Source organism: Balearica regulorum, chromosome 3, assembly GCF_011004875.1.
Source record: "Balearica regulorum gibbericeps isolate bBalReg1 chromosome 3, bBalReg1.pri, whole genome shotgun sequence".
Taxonomy (NCBI): domain Eukaryota; kingdom Metazoa; phylum Chordata; class Aves; order Gruiformes; family Gruidae; genus Balearica; species Balearica regulorum.
In genome coordinates this window covers 37939137-37952550 of record NC_046186.1, presented here as the reverse complement: position 1 = coordinate 37952550, position 13414 = coordinate 37939137, and the positions used below count along the sequence as shown (strand labels likewise).

Sequence of the window (13414 nt, the reverse complement as noted above, 5' to 3'; positions counted from 1 at the left end):
CTGTCTGCTGAGGAAGGTGGAAACCTGCCTTAAGCAAAGGAGAAGAGGATCTTGCACAGTGCTGCGCAGAGAGCAGTCCTGTCCTGGAAGGATGGAGATGAGCATGTAGATTCCGCTTCCATGCTTTCTTTTTTTCTCTTTGTGCATGAGCTGCTTTGAGCTTCCTGACCACCACCCTAAAAACTACAATTTATTCTTGACTGAAGAACAATGAAAGCAGCATCACCATTTCCCAATTTTATTATTTCTATCTGATAAACAAATGAGTATACATAATTTCTCTCCATGTCTTTCCATTGTTTCATCCAGAGAGCATGTGCCAGAAGTGGATGCTAGCCTTAAAGCACTGTTCACCTATAACTTGATCTCAAATGCCGCCTTCCTCTTCAAGTTTCGCAAAATGGAAACAAATCCTCATTTATCATCCATTGATAGCTCAGTTGGACATGAAACAAATTAAATTGAATAAGGACTGCTTGAATTCTGAACAACACTGTCTGCTCACTGTTTTAAAAAAGTTTTTCTATTCCACTGAAAATGCTTAGATTAACTGTCTTTATTTTTTCCATCCAGGCAAATCCTTTAATAAGGCTAATGAAACCCCCTCCATCGGTCTGAAAACAGTCACAACTTGATTTCATATGACCTACAATATCACAGTTGTCCAGGGAAGGTAAGTTGATTGATAGTTACTTTTGTGGTGTTATTGGATAATCCTGATATACTGAAATACTAAAAAAAAGTTCCTCACCTCTGCCTAAAAGGGTAGACAGTAACTTTCTGTAAAACTTGTCATTGATGACATGAAATAGTGTTGCTGCTTGTCAGGAAAGCTGCTATAGTTTAGTTTCTTTGGTTGTACATTATAATCCAAGGGCAAAATTCTGTGTTTCTAATGGGAATTAAAGCTGTGTAACTATGAGCACCAGGTGGTCCCTAACAACAGAATGTGGACTATTGTTTTTTTTAATTTATGTGGTGTTTTATGCCTATCCCAAATGCTGGCTGCTGGTAATTTCTGCTGCTATTGTTGCTTAAGGTCATCTATAAATGCAAAATGTTTCTCAGCGGGTACTTGAGAGCAGTAACCTAGATAAATATTTTCATTTACATAAGCATTGTCTTAACATTTCAGAAATTGTAGTAAATAGTCTCCAATCCCAGAAGCCATCTAGACATTGCAAGAATTAAATTGTTTTTTTGAAAAAGATTGATGTGCTGTATTATTTCATTGGTCACAGTCCAACGCAAGAGGGTGGACTGATGAAAGAGATGCTTAACACATCCAGGGTTTGTGTTGCTTTCTTTTTTCTAACTCTGCTAATAGATGAATTTCCATTTGTTTTTCAAATTTTTATGTACCCTTACGCAATAAAAGATAATCTAACTGGACAGGAGCAAACAGTGGAGACCAACTGGCTTTTAAGAGCAAATCCAAAGCCAAGAAACCTCTCTATAATTGCTACAAAGTACTAAAAAGAAATGAAATTACTTTCTGCCTACTTGAGAGCACAAACATTGGTATTTTATTAAAAATGGATGCCCCTCAGAGCTCAGTAAGTTTGCATGTGAGTAGCTGCAATCCTCTGTACTTTGTTGTACGTGCTCTCCATGGAGGAAATGTACTCCTACAAGACCTCTTGGACTCGGACGGGTTCTTCACCCGTGCAATGCAGCACACTGGCCTGTGCCAAAAACAACCAGGTTCCAGGCATCTCAGAGAGGCTGAAGCTAACAAAAAATACACTAAATATGGTGTGTGTTGTTTGCATTTGTTCTCTGTAAGTCGTATCTTGTAAGATCAAACAATAAAGAGACCCCTTCTGTACACAGGCGCTTTGACTCCAAGGATTTAGAAATTTAGGATTTCGAAAAAGCGCACGTATGTGAACAGATCCAGAGAGGCGTTGGGTCACCCCTGAGGCGATCCCTGCTTGTTGCTTATGCGGCATGAGGTGAGCACTGCTCTTTGCAGCTGGACAGGGATGCCTCCTGCTCACTGTCCAGTCTGAAGCCTTGTAGATAATGAGGTTTAGGTGGAGTAGGTGTGGCTGAATATATATATATCCAGTACAGGTTCACTGACATGCTGTTTTCCAGCGTTACCATACCAGCCTAAGAAAGAATTAAATACATGTGAGGAGGTGTATATCCCCTACTCGGGATACTGGTGTCCTGTTAGAAGAGAAATCCAGCATCCAGCCATGGATTGCTATTGCCTCTGCATGCATTTTCCAGACCTTGTGCTCTGCGTACATTTTGCAGCCACAGCATGAGTGTGTGTTGGAGCGAAGCCCTCTGAGCAATTGCATTGTTACTGTGATCTGTTTATACTGAATCTCAACAGATAATCCTTCTAATCCTCAAACAATTATTTTAGCCAGTACTGTAGCTGTTCAGAATTAGCTGACAGTGGTTGTGTAGTTTACACTTAATTTAAAACACCATTGTCTTATTATGAGTCTCCCATATGACCAAATGACTTGACTCCATATGAACACATTAAAAATTTCCTCTAAGTATGGGTCTGCAAGCACATGCACAAATATATGTAGCCATCTGTTTTACATGTTTGCATTATAATTTAGAGCTGACTAATGGTCTTTGGTGTTCAGCTTGGGGCACTTGAAAAATAGTTTCTTTTCAGGAAGAACAGATCACCCGACAAAAATAAAGCTCCCTGATAAGGGACTCAGATTTTGCATCTGGATCCATTAGTCACTTCTAAAAATCTAGGGCAGATTTCCTTACAGTCAGGATTCTTCTGTGCTCTGTCACGGGCCACAAACTAGGATTAAGCAGGGACCTTCAGGAGTTAGAGGTGTCTTGGCTCTTTTCTTCCTACTGGGCAGATGTTTGTTAGCTGGTGTTTATCAGTTGTGATGTGATTACAGGTCTCAGGAGCCCAGACAACCATTTTATAGATACATATTTTGCCAGCAGAAAGAAGCAACACACATTTGTTTTTACTTTCTTAATCTATACTATTAAGTGGATGACTACTGACCTAAATCTCCTACAGTCTTTTGGAGGAGGTGCTTCTCTGTGCTTCGTTTCCTCTCTCTGTGTGGGAGTGTGGCAATTCCTGCCATCAACTGCAGAAACTCCTGCCTCCCAGTTACGATTTCACTGGTTTGAAAGTGCAGCTTATGAGTTAGCTCCCAAACTTGCACCCAGCCATGAGCACGTAGCTTCCCCCAAAGCCGCCGGACTTTCATATTCCTCAGTTTTAACTGCGCTTTGTCCACCGACTAAGATGTTCAGACAATACAATTGTGACTTTTCTGAGTGTTCTGGGATTACCGCAGGGTTTTCAAGATACTGACTGTCCAGGTGCTATAAGCTTATATGTATATTAAAATGCTAGGAAATAGATTAAATACCACAATGCTCTTTAACCCTGGTTTTGTCAGTGTCCCCAGCTAGTGATGGAGTTCAGGCCCAATTGCAAAGTTACACTGGTACAACTTGGTGATGACAACACTGCCAAGTAACTAAACTTCCTGGGGTGTAATCTGTCTTTCACAGAGTTATTTCCATTAAATTCAATTTCCTGCATCATTATATTGTAAAGAGAAAGGAATCTATTTATTCACAAATTGCTTTGAAGACTGAGTGCAGAGGCAGTGAATTATAGTCATTTGATTGCTAAAGCTCAGCAGATAGAGAAAGCCCTTAATCATCCTTAAAAATATTTTACCGGGTTTTATTTTGTATAGTAGTCCTTCCAGGTATCTGACATATTGTACAAGGTAAACCAATAAAATAAATATTTAAGAAAATAAATATTTAAGCAGAATTAGCCTAGGTGGGACAAGAAAAACTATAATTAAGTACAGAAAAGGAACAAAGAAAGGAGGATTTGTTTCAAAAACAGGTGCAGGGATTAAAACCTAGGAAGGTCCTGCACTGAGTTTTTACAAGTTAAATAATCTTATGCCTTTCTGTGTAGATGTCAGCGTCCATGCTTAGCGAGCAGCTGGGATGAGATCAATTCTCTCTGTGGCTGAAAGGGAGCCTAAGCAAAGAACTGTATTTTCTTGCCCTATTTGCACATGTCGGCAGCCGTGCTGAAAGCGTCCTCTGTCCGTGTCTCCGTGCGGGGTGAGACACCGATCACCAGTCCTTTTGGCTTCTCCACAAGCAAACTGGGAAGCGGAAAGCGAAACTGCTCAGGGCTGACCCACGCCAAAGAGGAGGAGACTGCTGCTCTGCGCTTTCATTTCCCGAGGCTCTCCCTGAGTGCCGCTGGATATCTGCACGAGAAAAGGCAGCTGGTTATTTTTAGATACCAGTTGTATTTTCTCCAGCCTGCTTCTGTGGCACACTTTATATCACTGCCAAATTTGAAAAAAGGGTGACAAAGCAGGTTTAGGGGACAGCATGCTGAAGTGTAGAAATTCATTTGGGAACAGTAAAATGCTTTTCAGCTTGAGGCTGTTGTGTTATTTCAGAGATGAGCTGGTGCCTTATATTCCCAGCACTGCTTATCTGTCAGTGTCAAACAAATATTCAGAAAGGCCTCTTGGGTCTGCTGTCTTGCTAACACACCACACATACAGCTCAAGCAATCTCGAGCTTGCTGAAACCACTTCTGCTTGATCATCTGTTGCACCACCCCTGACCAAAATACTTAAATACTGATTCAGAAGCGTCACAACTAAACTGCCATGTCGCTTGATGAGGCTACATTACCTAGATTTGTCAGGCTTTCTTAGAGTTGTTTATCAGGCAGACTTATCTCTTGGGCTTTTTAGAATTACCCAGATTAATATTTGTAATGGAGAGAGAAAAAGGGAAGTTAATTTATGACAGCAAAGAATCAGTTGTGAAGGGGCACTGCTGTTCTACACACTGACATTGCCTATCTGTTCCAAAAGAAATTTTGCCAACTACAGTCAAAATGTTTGTACATTTACTGAAATGTGTGGATTTTTATTAAGACTGAATTATCTCATGGTTCTCATTTCTACAGTGTCAGTATATCCTTGCAATGAAAACAATTTCAGACACCCAACCCCTCTGACCCCTGTTACAAACTGCACTGTTACACCAAGGGGAAAATGCTGGAGAGATGCTTCCTTGAAGGCGCCAAGAAGGCCATTACAAGAAGAACTCCCTGATACACCTCAAAATTTTATTTGCAGCTTTGCTTATACAAGAGGCACCTAAACCATTGACTGAAGGCATGCTGCCTCCAGTGCATGGCAACACCATAGGCCCTTTCTCCATTAGGATGAAAGAAGTTTAAGTAATTTGTTAAGAGATCAAACTCATCAATAGTGAGAGTTTTGGCCTCGCATAGGATGTATGAAATCCCACCAAGCCTGTTCTCTGCCTGGTGAGGAGCAGAAACCTATGGTTTCCAGCACTGAAGTTCAAGGCTCCTGGTGCCAGTCTGTTCCCATGGTCCAGGTGGTTTGTCCTCTCTTTTCTGACCATAAATGATGCCTTGGAGCTTCCTTTCCTTTTCAAATTGAGGCATGTATCTTCTGACGAGAGACCCCTTAGCAAGCTCATTCTCAGCCAGCTCTGCTGGTGACCACAACTTACCCTATGAAGACTGCTCTGCCCTGTGACCTGAGAGGATCCTCACACTCTGTCCTGAATCCTTGCTTAGCAAAATCTCCCAGGGAACGGTAGTAGTTTTGACTGAACGAGGTTTCTCGGATCAAGCCACAAATAAATGATGTTTGTTGCCTTGCAGTCATATGGAACTTGTCTGATCATTGTAAAAATAAGAGTTAAGACTGAAGCTGAGAATGAACAGGACACTAAATTATTAGTGTAGTATACAGAAAACCACCAAGTGTTCAGATTTCCATTGCAAAACTGCTCTTTTTATGCTAGTGTTTTCACAATGGATCAGCCTGAAACTTGGCTCTGAATGGGAAAATGTGCCCCTTCGAGCTAATGAGCTTCTAGTCTGTATGCTTGTTTGTTAAACTTGGCAAGCAGGGGAGCCTAAAGCCTTAATTAATGTCACTTGTGATATTAAGAGGCAAATAATAGATCAGCAAGTCAATTTGCAAAAGTGAAGACAAAAAGCCAATGGGGAGCATTAAAACAGTTGTGTCAGTTCCTATGGATTTCCCTAAGACTCACAAGGAATGCTTTGAAAAAGCAGGGAAAGGAGAAAGTAATTTTGCCCCCTTTTTTTGTTGTTGTTGTTTTGTTTGCAGAGTCTCAGGCTAATTGTCCCATACAAACAGTTCATTTGATAGAGGAGGAAGTTAAGTCTATTAAGTTGCTCAACAACTTCAGTGTTGAATTTATTGCAATGTTTGTTTTAAAACAGATCTGCATGTTTCATATAAAACACTTTCAGATTTGAGATTGTTACTTTCCAAACCATCCAAGACTCAGCTGGTTTGTTACACATTTAAAATTCGGCTAGGTTTTATTGAAAAGTTTATGAGCTCTACTTTGTTCTCTAAATAAAGCTGAGCATCCGAGTGAGAACTGAGGCTTCTGACTTGGCCTGAGTACGTATCCAAAGGCTTTATCTGTCTATATCTCAGACAATAGAGAACTATGAACCCTGGAATACAAAACTGATGGGACTCTCACAGCACAAGGTGCTTCCTCATTTCTGACCTTCCTCTCACTGAGTTAGACACAGTATTTTCCAAGCAGGGCTTAGTTCAGGTCAAACACAGCCACCATTAGCTTCAAGAGAAGTGGCCAAGTCCAAATTCCCAATAGAAAGGCTGTTGTCTACCTGATGGTTCGTATTCCCTAAAAACCCATATAATCTTTCTCTATTTCCCAATTTAAAAAAATGACCGTGGGTGCAAACGCTCAGGGCTGTTTGACTGCCTGGGAATTTGGATCTTAGAGGAAGTTAATGGGATTAACCAAGTGGCAAGGGACTTACCCATGTGAGCAGAGGTTTAGGAGGGCTATCCCTTAACTCGGCAATGACGTTCTGCATGTGCATGGGGAATGATTCAGTTTGCATTACTCCTCCTCAGCTGGTCTACACTGTTAAACAGGCTATTCTTGGAGAAAAGGAGTGCCTAAAATGGCAGTGGTTTTTGCTCTGGTCATGTATCGCTTGGCTTTGTCGGAGCGCTGGTGTAGTGTCAGTCCTGGAATCCCACTAAGCAGAAGCAGTTGTCCTCTTTTTTATCCCCCAGACATCTGGTCACACTGCGGCTACAGCTGTAGATCTGGCACCCACAGAAACTTCTCAGGCTGAAATGTAGAGTGTTTATTTTAATATTTTAAAAAGTAAACCTTTCTCTCTGAAGGACTCTAAAAATTAAAAGGAAGATGTGGATTTTTCCTCAAGAGTCAGCATGAAATGTCTTAGAAAAGAAAGGCAGAAAAAATTCTGTATCTGACATAAATAAGTTTTGTAAAAGCAAAGCAAAAATGAATCCGAACTTTAGCCAGGTGTAAGTATTCCCATATCAATGATCTCCTTAAGCACTGATGTTAAAAAGCAAAACAGAGGAGTGTCTCTGATTTGGTGCCTGAGTCATTATTCTCTCTACTACAAGCATAGCCATGCATTTTGCTGCCAACATGGTTTTTTTTTTCAAATCTCTGAAGTGCTAGAGTACTACTATGTAAAAGCAAATATTAGCATTTTAGATAGATGGATCTATCTATTTAATAAGTTTCTGCTGTGCAAATATTTGCGTTACTTGGGATTTTAAGTATTTTAATTTTTTCGTAAGTTTTATTTTCTTTTTAAAGTAACATAGTGGCAACCAACCATTCTGGTAATATTAGGTAAGTGTAAACTAGTACAAAGCCAAAGTCATGAGCTAAAAATGCCAGACACCTGGGTTTGGTCCAGGCAGTCCGTGTTTCTGCACATCTCAGGGTGCTGGTCAGATGTCGAAGGCAGAATGCAACTCAGCCCACTAACAAGGTGGCCGTACCTCGAGCATAGCTCAGAGGCAAGCTGGAAACTTCACTCCGCTCTGAATGTCTCTCCAACCCATCTTCCCAGATGCAGAGGGGACAAATCACTGCTTGAGGCTTAGCTGAAGCCAGGCTCCTCATAGGGAGGCCAGGACTGCAGTTACATTCCCTAAGAGTTTACTCAGATTACTAGTGGATACCCATTATCTCACAGACTGGTCAACGTTATTCATGCTGAAGTCTATAGGGATGCCAACAGGTATTTGACTGAACTGTGGGGGCAGAGGAGATATTAAATTTCTAACATCCTCCAAATTTGTATCTTGGCTACAATTCAGCCTCTGAGCAGACAAAGAGATGCATAACCTAAGCGCTAGTCCTTTCCTCGTTTTGTTATCCCATTAGACACCACTGCTGTCAGCTGTGCAGTCAGCCTCGGCACAGACACCAAGACAGTAAACAAGGGAAAAAGGTGTGGAGAATGACTAAAATACAGCAGTTGTTGTACTGAATGATCCCATTGCCATGGTTTCCCAAGTAAGATGAGGCTGCGTCATGGCAGGAGGAGGCAAGGGAAAAGAAGTAGGGGAGGCTTAGCAGAGAACCTCCTCTTAAAGCAGTGCTCTGTGCAGATTCGTAGTACAATTCATCTCTTTGAAGAGTGATGTCCCTTTGATAAGCTGCACGGGAGAGGAGGAGGGTGCTGAGATAGGGCTACCTGGGCTGTGAGCAAAGCCCTGCAGCTGGCCACCCATCTTGAGCTGGGGGCTATCACCACTGCTTCATCAGCGCCTGCAGCCAGGTCCCAAACAGGGCTCTAGTGCCAGCACCCCACGGTGTGATCCTCGCCTGGTCTGAAGCCGTTTCTGTAATACTTTGTTCAGTCATTTTCAAGAAACTGCTTTAAAATTGTTTCAGAAAACCAAAGTAAACACCCCTCTGGAGTGAGTGGTTTCGTTCTCCTGGATCCTGGGGAACGCAGGGAGAAAGAGAAGGAGTTGGCTGCAGTGCAGGGGCTGCGGTGCCGCTGGCCAGGCGCTGGCCTCGTGGCGGCCCCCAGCCCTGCTGTGCAGCCCTTCTGCATTGCTTTGCAACCGAGAACTGAAAAAATCCTCAGCCAGACTCCACAGTCGTGGGATGGATGAAGAATTTGTTTGTCTGCCTAAGATCTGACAGAGTTACAAACCCTAGGGTACATCTCTCTCCAAGCTGATAAAGCCTCTATTTGATTTTTTTTTTTTTTAAAGGGATTATCCTTACCATTAAGCAAAATACACACCAGTCAACCTGTTTATGTCTGATTATAGCTTTGCTTAGACCACCTGAAGCATGCAATAATTGATCTGAAGTGCATTTCTTGATGAACCATTTATTGCGTTTCTAAAATACAAAATACTTATGCAGGAAAAACCAACAACAAAATCCAAGAAAAAATGGACAGTAGAGTTCTTTTTTTGTGCTGGCACTCTTTAATATACAGAGTTTGCCATTCTAACATCCAGTCCAAAAGCTCCCGCTCCACCAAAAAGCTTTTAAGGCATTTTAGCTTTTTTGGTTAAAGACTGAGCACATTGATTTCTACTTCACAGCTCCTTTTTTTTTTTAAAAAAAAAAAAAAAAAGATATGATGCAAACATGTGGTTCTACAACCTTCATTATGACTGTCTCTGTTTTGGCATACCGTTTGATTTATGTGTTATCTTTTCCCGTCTGTAAAGTATGTTGTTTCCCTGACACACACATTCATATTAGAGAAAACAGAAGAATGAAGTATGGTTTCGTGAGGCAGGATGTCAAGGCACAGTAAACATTAAAAAAAAAAAGGGGGGGGGAAGGACTTAGCAGAATAAAAGCAAGAGGGTTTTTTTTTTGTCTTTGGTGACAATAAAGGGTTTTGACATATGGCCTCTGTCCATGGGAACAGAAATACTTACCCTGAAAAATCCCATAGAGGTCTGTGTGACCAATTTCAAGTCAGATGAAAAAAAATATCTTCCAGAAAATAAGCAAATGAGCTGTTTGCAGTGCAACAAATGCCTACAGTACTAACATGAATTGTGAAATCACTGGCTGTGACTGATCAGAGTTCATTAAAAATAAATCTTGGCCCAGCAGTTTTAATAAACGGAATGAGCAATAAAGGCAGCAATGATTCGCTTTTTCTCATGCAGAAAACTGTCTGATTTTGCATTTTTCACTCAGCCAAAGGATTTCTGCTGAATAAAACTGATTCTGGCATCCAATGCAAAAATTCAGGTCTCGCCTTTCTAGGGGTGAGGAGATGGGAGACAGCAGCTTTGTCAACCCTTCAGAGCCTTTCAAATTTAACTTTTTCTAGAATTTATTTTGGCATTTAAGACTTTGTGGGGGGAAAAAAAAAATCAAAGCCACATTTTCTGTTCTGCCTGCCGAGGAAAGGTGGAGAACACAGGCGTAAAAGAGGGCTCTGCTCGCTCCCATGAAGGACAGCTCTGCCTGATGGTGGAGGGACCGCTCACATGGGACCGAGTATTACCTTGGCTGGAAAACTCACCATGGAGACCAAAGGCAAAGCAGTTTTGGAAACACAGATACTGTAATGGCATTATGTATGCACCTCACCGGGCCAAGGAAGGAGTGGATTAATGACCTGGCCTGGACATACGGTCTGCATTTGACTTCCCTCCATCACATGTGGAGGCTAAGAAAATGTGATGGAAAAGGCATAAGAGTTACCAGTGCTGTGTGGCTCGGAGGCGCGAGCACCAAGGTGCTAATGCTGCCCCAGAAGACGGCTGCTGAAGTGCTCGAACCTCCGCCCGGGGAGGGGTGGAGCGGCACTCACCAGCGCCGGGCGCAGCCGAGGACCTGCAGTCGTGCTACAGATCTGATCTGGCACCTCCACCAGCATCCCGTTGAAGCTTGCTGCTTTCTGGTTCGGGAAAAAGGGAGCAAGCGACGCATAGGCACAGCCCAAGGGTGAAATGGTAGCGTGCTTCCTCTGCATTTTTGCTGTTATTTTGATTTTATTCCTCATACAACAGCAACAGCAAATTGACAGACTCAGTCCCAGAACATGGTAACATGTCTTTGTATTATTTATGGCATGCACATTGCAAAACAAATACGTCATCTACTAATGCTAGCACTTCTCTGGCACTGGGACACAGAGAGCAGTGAGAGTGGGTGGACCTCGCTGGTATGACAGAACTCCAGTTACAGAAAAGCTGTCCAGAAAGCAACAAGCGAGAATGGGAATTAAAATGGTTGGGATTATTCTTTCCCTCCCTGTCATCCCTCCTTCATTCCCTGCCACTTTCCTTCCCCATTCCTGTCTCCACATAGTCCCAAGTCTGGTTGCAGCAATCCCTATTAGAGCTCCTCTGACCCTGCGGATGTTTCGTAGCTCAGGAAACCAGCTCCTGAGATTCAGGCTGTTCATGACAGCAAACATTGATCAGTAAAAACACCATCAGCAGCAAACTCCCCCATTAAACTAAGCATACAGAACAAGTTGAATATTGGCCCGGCAAAGATGACTGCCCTAAGCCAGGATCACTCGAGCTCCTATATCAGGCAATTCCCCCTTCTGGGTAGGGCTAGTGCTGAATTCCGTGGGGAGTCAAAGAAACAAAGGTGTAGTTGTCCTGGTGTAAAGCCCAACGGAGTGGGTGGAAAGTCACACACTGGTTTCAGTGTGCTTTGGATCGTATCTGCAAGTGGGGAGGAGCAGGCACACAGTACTCTGTGGACCTGCCATAGTGGACCTGGATTTTGGGGAAATCTCTCTTTTAAATCAAAACACTTTCTATGCAAGTGCAAACTCCTCGATGCCGGGAGGGTATGGGTCATTTACACCCTAAGGAAGGACACTCTCTAGAATAAATGGTTTTAATAAAGTTACAATGTTTACTTTTCCTTTGCTGCAGCAGAACACAGAGCACCTTCATGAAAGGTCCTTGAGGTTAAATAAACTATACTTAGTCAAATACCTTACAGTTAAAAACCAGGGCTGCTCCTGCCCATGAGATCGGGTCTTTGTTATTTTCCTGGGTCTAATAACTTGTGCAGCTTATTTCTTTGCACCTCGTATCTCTAATTAAAAAAGGCAAGTAAAAAAAAGGCTAAAGTAAGATTGACACACGTCAGCAGACGTGTTAAGGGTTTGTATGTTGTGACAATCTGTCATCACTGGGGTTTCTCACGTACAAGGTGTTGGGTGAGAACTGATCCTACAAGCTGCCGGCACATGCCCGGAGGGGTAGGTCACACACGCTTATTTTCAGGACTTCTCTTCTGAAACTTGATTTTGTTTACTATTTTCATTCATTTTCTCATAAGTGGCAACATGACTAATAAATGAGGTTATGTCCTGTAGATTTGATAGTAGCAGCCTGCTGCAATAATTTCTGTGCTTTAAGCTAGCCAGAGCGGGGGTGGGTGTGTGGGGGGGTGGTGTTTGCCTGCAGTCCTTTTAGCTGTACAGCCTACTCCCTAAAATGTTCCCTCTCGTTTTGATTTGATAAAGATCCCTGTTTACCCATTTTATAGGCCTTAGATGAAGGACAGTCCTGGTTTATGAAATCCAAGGAAGATTGTGGGGAGGGGAAAGCAGCACTGCTGTGTTTTTCCACACAACCTGTTACGGTAACAAGCACTCCCCCGCAATGTTTGCTGACAGATGTTCAAGGCTCAGAAAAAAAAAAAAAAATTGCTTTCAGTTGATGGCTGTACCATCACTTTTGAAATAAGTGTTAGTTCTGGGCTCCTGAGTTCACGAGGGCAAAGAAACAACAGGAGGAAAACAGATGAACTGGGTAACAAGGGGGAAGAACAAAATGGCAAAATAAAACCTTGGTGCTGACAGAGCCAACAAACGTAGTATCGCCTGGGCAGCAGGGAAGAAAAAAAAACAACAAACCAGAGCTGGATGTGAAAGAGCTGGAGCAATGGCCTTCAAATGACTGTGTGTGTCTCTGAAGTTAAACCACCACAGAGGTCCAAACTTCCCACCAGGTCTTCTTGGACATTGAGCACTTAGTTACCACATGCGCACCCTGACAGTGCCTGGGAGCAGTTGGGGGTGGATATCCCTTCCCAGGGCACCTGTGAGGCACAGGCCATGCCCGGGGAGGACAGGGACCTGTGCTTTTGTGGAGCCTGTGCAGCTGTTGGAGCACAGAGAGAAGTGTCCAAGCAGTCTGGGTGACACCAGCAGGTGCTCTCCCTTACGTCATCCGGTTTACCAGTCCTGGCTGTAGCTTGGGGCACAATCCTGCCCTGGATGACAGAAATTGAGTGTGAAAGGCCCAGATCATCATGGACGAACGTGCTGGGATGGACAAAATCACCAAGCTGTTTGAGTCCTGCTGATGCCAGTGGGAATCTGGCAAGCGATCGGTTTGAACGTGAGGTGCTGCATGAACTAGGCACGTCAACAGTCTTCAGTTGCTTCTGAATTCCTGGTCCTCAGCTGGGATTGGTTTTGCAACTGGCATAGCCTGGATTTTCTCTGAGGCTACTAAAGCTTATCCAGCTATAGCCCGAGCAACTGGAGCAT

At 42.9% G+C, this 13414-nt stretch overlaps 1 protein-coding gene across 2 annotated transcripts in view; it reads left to right on the top strand.

Moving 5' to 3' along the window:
* Positions 1-13414, top strand: part of TENT5A (terminal nucleotidyltransferase 5A) — a 63688-nt gene that overhangs the window by 26294 nt on the left and 23980 nt on the right. For both annotated transcript variants that reach the window (XM_075747571.1, XM_075747572.1), the window contains exon 4: positions 574-673. The gene's annotated coding sequence lies outside the window, so the exon portion shown is untranslated. The remainder of the gene's footprint in view (positions 1-573; positions 674-13414) is intronic.